The sequence below is a fragment of the Ornithodoros turicata genome, chromosome 1 (genome assembly GCF_037126465.1).
Source record: "Ornithodoros turicata isolate Travis chromosome 1, ASM3712646v1, whole genome shotgun sequence".
Lineage (NCBI taxonomy): Eukaryota > Metazoa > Arthropoda > Arachnida > Ixodida > Argasidae > Ornithodoros > Ornithodoros turicata.
The window spans coordinates 123,017,937-123,029,068 of record NC_088201.1 but is presented as its reverse complement, the minus strand read 5'-3'; positions in this window follow the sequence as shown (position 1 = coordinate 123,029,068).

Genomic DNA, 11,132 nt, shown 5'->3' with positions numbered 1-11,132 from the left:
GGGCACTTTTGCTTAATATAGCTTTTTTCTATTGATCTTCAGCATTGTCGGACTCTCAGTGGGAGCATCGTCTTTCTATCCCTTTTGCTTTTCCACACCGTGGGCACTTTTGCTTACAATACCTTTTTTCTATCGATATTTTCTGTGCAATGTGGACCCTGAAATCAACAGTGTCGGACTCTCAGTGGAAGCCTCGTCTCTCTATCCCTTTTGCTTTTCCATACCGTGGGCACTTTTGTTTAGAATAGCTTTTTTCTCTCGATCTTTTCTGTGCAATGTGGACCTTGAAATCAACAGTGTCGGACCCTCAGTGGAAGCCTCGTCTTTCTATCCCTTTTGCTTTTCCATACCGTGGGCACCTTTGCTTAATATAGCTTTTTTCTATCGATCTTTTCTGTGCAGTGTGGACCCTGAAATCAATATTGTCGGCATCTCAGTGGGAGCCTCGTCTTTCTATCCCTTTTGCTTTTCCATACCGTGGGCACTTTTTCTTACAATAGCTTTTTTCTATTGATCTTCAACATTGTCAGACTCTCAGTGGGAGCATCGTTTTTCTATCCATGTGGCTTTTCCGTACCGTGGGCACTTTTGCATACAATAGCCTTTTTCTATCGATATTTTCTGTGCAATGTGGACCCTGAAATCAACAGTGTCGGTGTCACTGAAAGTTAGGGTGCATCTAAAGGGGGTGGTCCCGCCATCGTATAAGGGTCGTTTCGCGATAGCACCAAGTGGGCTTTCACCTCCGTCTTAATCTCGGAGGGATGAGCGTTCTCCACCGGCAGTCGATATTGACCCTCACGGTTAGTAAATGCAACACCGCTAGGACAAACAGAAGAATTGGGCGGACTGTCCTATGTCCGAAGACACATGCTAAAGCAACACTGGATCAGACAGAGAGAAAAGTGTTCGAACAACAACATCAAATTTACTTATAACAACTAGTCATGTAAACAGATGCAACAGTTACAATTTAACCCGTCAACTAACAGATAAATCTGATGCAAGCTTCCGATAATAGGTAAAGTTTGTAAGAGAACAAGTGAAAGTCTTAGCTGTCGGGTGGATGATGGCAGACTGTGGACTGGTTGAACTTCAGGAAGTTGGCTTGCGATGAGATGGTGGAGTCCGAATTGGGTGAATGCACAACACTTCACTTCACTTCACGTAGGAAATATACACTTAGGACGATAGCTGCAATCTGGCGGGAAAACGGAACTGGTCCTGGCTCGTACGTTCGGGGTTACATTTCTGGCTGCCTCCCCACACAAAGACCACTATCCTTTTTATTCCCTCCTGTTCTTTTATTTTCTCTTTCTTTAAATCCCTTTCCCCTGACTTGTTCTGCTCGACCCTGAATACCAAAAAAAAAAAAAACATATACATACTTCTAATGGCTTTTAGCCCTTAGAGTTGTTTTTCCCCCTGTCCTTGGCATTTCCTGGTCATCTATGACCTCTTAATTGGAGACAGGTGCTTCTCCAGTTTGTTGCAGAAAACACGGCTCCCGTCGTCTAGACAGATGGGGAAGTAAGATACCGTCATGTATTCGCTCACAGATTTTCGGTATTGTGTACAAAACAGCTATGCGGAAGCGCGTCCCTTTCATTCAACCCTTCAACGAGACAAAGTACTTAAGCCGTGCCAGGAAGGGAGTTGCCTCAGGACAGAAGCCGCCGATATTTCGAACAGAGACTGTTCTTCTTCTGGGCACCGTCCTCATCATTGGCATGGTATTTAAAGGGTTAGGTGTGACGTGTTTAAAGGTTCATGCGAATTGTGGGTCAACAGCCCGGAGGGAAGAATGGTCCGTACGGGTTTTTACGGCGGGAGTGAATGGCTGCTTTGTTAGAGTGTGGAGGGGATTATGTGAACGTAGTGATCTAGGCTACATACCGGTTGCAGAAAAATGGAAGGTTCACGAACACGTGGACGAAACGGGACAACAGGCAAGAATTCGCAAGCATAGCGAAAGATAAGGAGGTTAGTGGTTACGTGGGGAAAATTCCAGAACGAGCATTTTTTTTTAAATATATATTTGTAATACAAAGTTGTGGCATGCAATAAAGAGAGCAGAAAGCAGTGGCCATGCAGAACATAACAGATGATAATGGAGGTACATGGGAAAAGCATATTTTATTTGTGAAGTGTTTCTAGGGTGCCTTGTGATTTGTTGATACCGGACGGGTGAAGAGCGTTGAACTTGTATATGAGATAAGACTCCCTATCACGTCTGTCACGTGTGGATCTAAACCCGGTTTCTAGAATATATAGTTTAATGTTGTCAAAATTGTGACCAGGAACGTTAAAGTGTTCGGCGACTGCTTTGGGGAGTTTGTTGGACGTGTCGGTTCTGTGTCCGGTAAGGCGGTTGTTCATTTGTTGGCCGGTTTCACCAATGTATTGCATAGAGCAGTCGCCGCATTCAATGCAGTATATAACATTGGAGCTTGTGCATGTGAATGCGTGGTTAACGGGGTGGGTGTAATTGCTCGCAGTGCTTTTGATGGAGTTAGCGTGTTGAACGTGCTTGCATGTTTTACAGCGCGGGAGGTTGCAGGGTCGTGTTCCCGTGTACGGGGCGCCCGTTTTGCTGATTTTGGCATTGACCAAGGAGTCTGCCAGGTTTCTTGCACGTCGGTATGTCACCTGTATGGGATTTGTGAATATGTTGTTAAGTAAATTTAAATAATTGGGTGTTTACGTCGCGAGACAACTGAGATCATGAGCGACGCCACAGCGGTCGGTCTGTGGATTGCTTTTGCCCACCTGAGGGTTCTTTAACGTGCGATGAAAGCTCATCACACGGCACCCCGTATTTAACGTCCCTCGCGGAAGACGGCGTGTCTAAGCAACTTGTACCCTGCCACCAAGTTGCTGGCGTCCTCGGCCGGGTTCGAACCCGCGATCTCGGGATCAGAAGGCGAACACGCTACCGACTGAGCCACCGAGGCCGGTATGTTGTTTAAGTCGGTCACTGCTTTGGAGGAGGGGCTCGTGCTTCTGTAGAATGGCTTTGATGTTTGGAAGTGCGTTGGAATATCTTGTGATGAAGCTTATGTGGCACGCGTCGGGATTTTTTCGGTTTTCCAGAACCTCGTTTCGATCGAGTGTGAGTGCCTTGCGACGGAATTCGGTTAGGATGGAGTCTGGATAGTCCCTTTGGGCAAGTGTACTGCAGAGTTCGTCAAGCTTCTCAGCGTAATCTGTGTCGTTTGAACAAATTCTGCGTAGTCTTACACTCTGCCCATTAGGAATTCCAACCTTACAGTGACGCGGGTGGTGACTCTTGAAGTGAAGGTATTGTTGTTTGTCAGTTGGCTTTTTGTACAGGGTTGTGACGAGGTTGCCGTTGTCTAGTGATGCTGCTGTCTAGCCGTGCCAGCGTGACCAAAGCACAGCGGGGTGGACCTAGACAAAGCCAGGTGTGACCCTGAGGCCTGCCCAGGTGTCTTACGGGTTGGGGAAGACTGTTGGGAGAGGCGAAGTGAGACGGTCATCTTGGTTTTGTCACATTACCCCCTCCCGAAGAATATTGTTTCCTTTGAAGAGGAAATTTGAATATTCATGAACCTCGACAAAACAATATGGCAGCCACGACCAAGCGACTAATATGGGAACACTCAATTCACGTAAACAAACGTAAGACACGTTTACCATAAAAGTCTCACAGATGTCGGGGAAATTAACCGCAGTAACGTATTAGAACATGGGGTGATAATTAGCAATGGCCAATAAAAGCAACGCACCGTATGCGAGTGAATAACTGCTGGTATAGACGAAAACAAATCACATTGGCTATTTTGTATCACTATTATTATATATACACCTTTACGGCAATTCACTACTTGCAGTCACTTTCCTGCATCACTCCCAATCACAACACACAATAGTATTCGTGATTCGACGACAACACATTACAATTACATATTAACCATATAATACACAGGACAATAGGAATCACAATCATGACGGTGTCATGGTCATACATAATAATACAAGTTCACAACCACATTTCATTTTACGATAGGGACAATTGTCAACGCTGCATTACCTCACAGTACATACACAAACAATGTAGGTATCAGTATCACTATGGGGCCAACTTATTCAATTCTACTCATGTAGTCTGCTCCCACATTTTCTTGTCCTCGGATGTATTCTACTTTGAAATCGTATTCTTGTAGAAGTAAAGCCCATCGCAAAATCCTCATGTTAAGGAACTTAGATTCATTAAGGTACTTCAGAGGTTGATGGTCTGTCTGGAGCGTGAAGCGTGTGCCATATAGGAAAATATGAAACCGCTTTATTGCCCATACAATCGCGAGACATTCTTTCTCAATTGCCGAATATGCTTACTCTCGCGGGGACAGTTTGCGGCTTCCAAATGCAACGGGATGCAGGTCGTTTTCTCCCTCCTGTAGGAGTACTGCACCCAGACCTACATCTGAAGCGTCCGTCCTCAGTACAAATGGTTTCTGGAAATCAGGGGCTCTCAAGATCGGTGGCTCAGATAACGCACGCTTGAGGGCATCGAAGGCTGCCTGATGGGCCTCTGTCCACTCGACTACGTTTTTGGCTCTCTTCTTTGTGAGGTCTGTGAGTGGTGCGGCAAGTGATGCGTAGTTTTGAACAAAATCGCGATAATATCCGGCCAATCCCAGGAATGATCGAACTTGTTTCTTGGTTTTCGGCCTCGGCGCATCCTGAGTCCTTTGAAGTATGGCCTCCTGTGGGGACAGGTTTCCGCTTCCCACCGTATGGCCGAGGAATGGGAGCTGTTGGAACCCCATCTCACACTTGGTGGGCCTTATTGTCAGTCCGGCCCTCGAAATCCTTTCAAGTACCGTGTTTACTGCTGTAAGATGGTCTTCCCATGACGAGGTCGCTATCAGCACGTCGTCGTAGTAGTGGTACACATGGGGTATGCCATCCAGAATCCGTCGCATCAACTTCGCGAATACTGCTGGAGCAGTCTTGATGCCAAATGGCATGGTGACGAAGTGATAATGTCCCCTTGATGTTGAAAATGCCGTCAGTTCCTTGGGCTCTGGGCTTAAGGGTACTTGCCAGTAGCCCTTGGTCATATCCATTTTGGTGAAGTACTTGTGCCTTCCAACTTCTGCCAGTACGCAGTCGGCTCGTGGGATTGGCTCTCCGTCGGCGACCAAGTGCTTGTTAAGCTGTCGGAAATCGATGCAAAGTCGATTGGTGCCGTCCGGTTTCTTGACGAGAAGCGTGGGAGAGTTGTACGGTGACTTCGACTCTTCAATAACGCCCATTCGCAGCATTTCTCGAACTTCTTCCTCCACAGATTGTCGAACCGCAAAAGGTAGAGGGAATTGCCTCGTGGTGATCGGGGAGTTGTGTTCAACTGAAGATCACACTGGAGTTCATTTGTCATGCCCGGAACGTCGGAGAAAATTCCCTTGTGCTTTTCGATGAGGCCGCGCAACTGCTGCTCCCAACTGGGACCTAAAGATGGCGCGATACGAACATGTTGATATGTTTCCTTCGGGACATAATAGAATTCCGAGATTTCGACGTCCTGATATTCTTCACGGAGTTCTACAACGGTCATTGCCACTTGTGTAGGTGTCTCTGCCGATTCGGCGCCACGGTCTTCGTACCTTTTGAGCATATTGATATGGAAGATCTTTGCCATGTGACCCAGATCGACAACATAATCAACAGCTCCCCGCCGTTCAGTAATCACAAACGGACCTTTCCACTGCATGGTTAATTTGTTTGAGTCGGTCGGCAGCAGAAGCAGTACCTTATCGCCCGCTTTTAATCTGCGCTCCTGTGCTCGGGCGTTGTAATAGAGGCATAACGTTCGGATGCCCGTTCAAGCTCTTCATGTGCTATCTTGCACGTTTCTTCAAGCCTATTTCGTAAGTCGAAAACATACTGATATGTGGTTCTTATCTCTGGCTCGATTCCTTCTTTAACCCACAGTTCACGCAAAATTGTCAGTGGTCCCCTAACATGACGTCCATATAGTAGTTCGAACGGGGAAAATCCTAGGCTTTCTTGCGGCACCTCCCTGTATGCGAAGAGCAGGGGAGCAAGGTAACGGTCCCAGTCCCTTGGTCTTTCGGCGCACATCCGTCGCAACATCGTCTTCAGCGTGCCGTTAAATTTTTCGACCAGCCCATTGGTCATTGGGTGATAAGGGGTGGTCGTCAGTTGTCTCAGTGACAGCAATCTTGCAACCTCCTTCATTAGTTCCGAAGTGAAGTTCGTCCCCCGGTCAGAAAGGATTTCCTCCGGAACTCCCACTCGGCTGAATATGTTGACCAGGGCTTCGGCCACTCTTTCAGTCTCAATACTATGCAGCGGCACAGCTTCAGGGAAACGTGTTGCGTAGTCCATCAGCGTCAATATGTATCTGTTCCCTCTTGTGGACGGTGGCTGCAAAGGACCAACGATGTCGATAGCCACACGCTTGAATGGTGTGTCTATCACCGGCATCTTCTGTAACGGTGCCTTGGCCGTCTTCCCGCGTGGGGTGGTGCGTTGGCAGATGTCGCAGCTAGCCACGAAGCGTTTTGCGTCGGCTTGAAGTCCCGGCCAGTAAAATTCCATCAGTACCCGGTCTGCTGTTTTACCGCTTCCCAGGTGTCCTGCCATCATACCAGCATGAGCCAGTTCGACCACTGAATTGCGGTACTTCTTGGGCACAACAAACTATAACACCTCCTCTCGGCTCGGGTCTGCTGCGCATTTACGATACAGCTTGTTATCCTTTAGCACGTAGCTGGTTTTTCCACTGCCTTTTCTTCGTGTTCTTCGTGTAATGCCTATTTCGGCGAAGCATTTTTGTAGAGTCGCGTCTTCCCGTTGGTCTCTTGAAAAATCATCCCAGTTTAGTGTAATCGCTAATTCCGGAATTTTTAACTTCCGAAAGGAAGCCCCCGTCTTCTGGGCTTGCTGCCTGGTTACAACTGCGTGTACCTCAGCCCCTAAATCAGCAGCTTCCTCCCTAGTACATAGCTGTTCTTCCTCGCTGCTTATTTCTGCTCGATTGACTCGGGGGTTCGTCTGTTTCGGAGCTATCTTCACGCCGTCCACAGTAGGAGTTTCTCTGGTCTTATCCCAGTGTAAATCAGGGTCTTCCGCACTCCGGCAACCCTCTATATTGCCAAGCACTAAATCATACATCGGGTTCTCCATGCAACGGGCCTTAATTTGTCCCGTGAAAAACGGAGTCTGAACAAAAATATCAGCTTCAGGGAGCATTCTCACTGTGTGGTCTACGAGGAAGACTGGGTGTACAGATCCGGTTAGCTCGTCGTCCCGCACCAAAGACCTATTCACAATGACAGTATTACACCCGGTGTCCCTGAGAACCTTCACACTCCTGTCCCCGACTTTCCCTTCGGTTACTGGCAACCTGTTTACGCCGTAGGCTTCCTTGTCTCCGTATACGGCTGTTTGAATTACCGGGATCTTCGCGCCGCTCTTTAGCTCCACGAACCCTTCCTGCACGCATAGTGGCACCGACTCGTTCTGGGTTTCTTTTAGGGGGGGCCTAGGCTGCTCTTCGACTCGAGACCGGCAATTCCAAGTACTGTGTCCTAACCTGCCGCATCGTCTGCATCTGGGTGGTGGTGGCTTTCCGGTAGCGCTCCTACAATCTTGAGGTCGATGCCCAACCCGATTGCATAAATAGCAGTGTGGACGGTCCCTCTCTGTGTTGTCAATTCGTTTACTTCCGGCCTCATGCCTCTTCTCTACCACTGCTCTGCTTTCGCTTTTTGGCCCGGTCGCCTTCTTCCCAAAATTTTTCAAACTGTGCGCTTCCACTTATTGTTCCGCTCTTTTCATGAGTTCTTGTAGGGTTTCGCCCTTCCGTTCCCGCATATACAAGGTGAGTTTCTCTTCGCTGTGAGCTAGCAGCTGTTCCTTTAGTAACAGTTCTTTTACTTCATCATACTCCTTTTTTGTATGCCAGAGTTCAATCCAACGCTCCCAATAATTGTCTAAGCGCGCGACATATTGTGCGACTGTCTCGCCATCCTTCGGCATTGAGTTGCGGAACTTCTCTCGAAACCCATCTTCGGTCATCCTAAACCGTTGTAACAACGCAAGTTTCACTTTGTCGTAATTAACGCAGTCGTCTGGGGTCATTCTTCCATAAACCGCTAACGCTGAGGGCACTTGCCCACTGATCTCGCGCCCATTTCTGGCCTTCTGCCACTTTCTCGAACCTGACCAGATAAGCATCTAAGTCGTCCTTCCGGTCATCAAAATGACGTAGCATTTTGTGAGGGATCCCCTGGAATCGAACCGAGTCAATCGGACCGTGTCCCGTTCCTACGCCTTGGCTGTGTTGTGTCTTGAGGAGGAGTAATTCCTTCTCCTTTTCAAGTTCTAACAGTTTCTTGCTTGATGCTTCTAGTTCTAGGCGTTTTAGCCTTTCTGCAGCTTCTGCCTCTTCCTTGCGTTTCTCGCGCTCCGCCAAACGATCCTCGCGGAATCTGTCCCGCTCTAACTTGACCCACTCTAGGAGCTCCTTGCCCTCGAGGCCCAGGGTTTTTCCCATGGCGATTAGTTTCTCAGTGACCTCTGTCTCCATTTCTGCGATTCGCACCCTTCACCCTTATTCCACAAAAACGGCAACTATTTTCGAAGTACACTCCTCCTCTACTCGGTTATCAGCATGAGCACTCTCAATTATGCACGTTTTCTCTCATGATAGGCAGGCTTCACGTTTTCTCTCCGTCTCGATGTGTGTGGACAGCCCGTCCTGTCGCGGACGCCAGTTTTATTTGTCACTGAAAGTTAGGATGCATCTAAAGGGGGTGGTCCCGCCATCGTATAAGGGTCGTTTCGCGATAGCACCAAGTGGGCTTTCACCTCCGTCTTAATCTCGGAGGGATGAGCGTTCTCCACCGGCAGTCGATATTGACCCTCACGGTTAGTAAATGCAACACCGCTAGGACAAACAGAAGAATTGGGCGGACTGTCCTATGTCCGAAGACACATGCTAAAGCAACACTGGATCAGACAGAGAGAAAAGTGTTCGAACAACAACATCAAATTTACTTATAACAACTAGTCATGTAAACAGATGCAACAGTTACAATTTAACCCGTCAACTAACAGATAAATCTGATGCAAGCTTCCGATAATAGGTAAAGTTTGTAAGAGAACAAGTGAAAGTCTTAGCTGTCGGGTGGATGATGGCAGACTGTGGACTGGTTGAACTTCAGGAAGTTGGCTTGCGATGAGATGGTGGAGTCCGAATTGGGTGAATGCACAACACTTCACTTCACTTCACGTAGGAAATATACACTTAGGACGATAGCTGCAATCTGGCGGGAAAACGGAACTGGTCCTGGCTCGTACGTTCGGGGTTACATTTCTGGCTGCCTCCCCACACAAAGACCACTATCCTTTTTATTCCCTCCTGTTCTTTTATTTTCTCTTTCTTTAAATCCCTTTCCCCTGACTTGTTCTGCTCGACCCTGAATACTAAAAAAAAACATATACATACTTCTAATGGCTTTTAGCCCTTAGAGTTGTTTTTCCCCCTGTCCTTGGCATTTCCTGTTCATCTATGACCTCTTAATTGGAGACAGGTGCTTCTCCAGTTTGTTGCAGAAAACACGGCTCCCGTCGTCTAGACAGATGGGGAAGCAAGATACCGTCATGTATTCGCTCACATATTTTCGGTATTGTGTACAAAACACCTATGCGGAAGCGCGTCCCTTTCATTCAACCCTTCAACGAGACAAAGTACTTAAGCCGTGCCAGCGTGACCAAAGCACAGCGGGGTGGACCTAGACAAAGCCAGGTGTGACCCTGAGGCCTGCCCAGGTGTCTTATGGGTTGGGGAAGACTGTTGGGAGAGGCGAAGTGAGACGGTCATCTTGGTTTTGTCACAGTCGGACTCCAAGTGGGAGCATCGTCTTTCAATCCCTTTTGCTTTTCCGTACCGTGGGCACTTTTGCTTATAATAGCTTTTTTGTATCGATGTTTTCTGTGCAATGTGGACCCCGAAATCAACAGTGTCGCACTCTCAGTGGAAGCCTCGTCTTTCTATCCCTTTTGCTTTACCGTGGGGAATTTTGCTTAAAAGTGCTTTTTTCTGTCGATTCTTTCTGTGCAATGTGGACCCCAAAATCAACAGTGTCGGACTCTCAGTGGGAGCCTCGTCTTTCTGTCCCTTTTGCTTTTCCATACCGTGGGCACTTTTGCTTACAATAGCTTTTTTCTATCGATCTTTTCTGTGCAATGTGGACCCTGAAATCAACATGGTCGGACTCTCAGTGGGAGCCTCGTCTTTCTGTCCCTTTTGCTTTTCCATACCGTGGGCACTTTTGCTTACAATAGCTTTTTTCTGTCGATCTTTTCTGTGCAATGTGGACCTTGAAATCAACAGTGTCGGACTCTCAGTGGAAGCCTCGTCTTTCTATCCCTTTTGCTTTCCCATACCGTGGGCACTTTTGCTTAATATAGCTTTTTTCTGTCGATCTTTTCTGTGCAATGTGGACCCTGAAATCAACAGTGTCGGACTCTCAGTGGAAGCCTCGTCTTTCTATCCCTTTTGCTTTTCCATACCGTGGGCACTTTTTCTTACAATAGCTTTTGTCTATTGATCTTCAACATTGTCGGACTCTCAGTGGGAGCGTCGTCTTTCTATCCCTTTTGCTTTTCCATACCATGGGCACTTTTGCTTACAATACCTTTTTTCGATAGATATTTTCTGTGCAATGTGGACTCTGAAATCAACAGTGTCGGACTCCCAGTGGGGGCATCGTCTTTCTATCCCTTTTGCTTTTCCATACCATGGGCACTTTTGCTTACAATACCTTTTTTCGATAGATATTTTCTGTGCAATGTGGACCCTGAAATCAACAGTGTCGGACTCTCAGTGGGAGCGTCGTCTTTCTATCCCTTTTGCTTTTCCATACCGTGGGCACTTTTGCTTATAATAGCTTTTTTCTATCGATCTTTTCTGTGCAATGTGAACCCCAAAATCAACAGTGTCGCACTCTCAGTGGAAGCCTCGTCTTTCTATCCCTTTTGCTTTACCGCGGGCACTTTTGCTTAAAAGTGCTTTTTTCTGTCGATCTTTTCTGTGCAATGTGGACCCTGAAATCAACAGTGTTGGACTCTCAGTG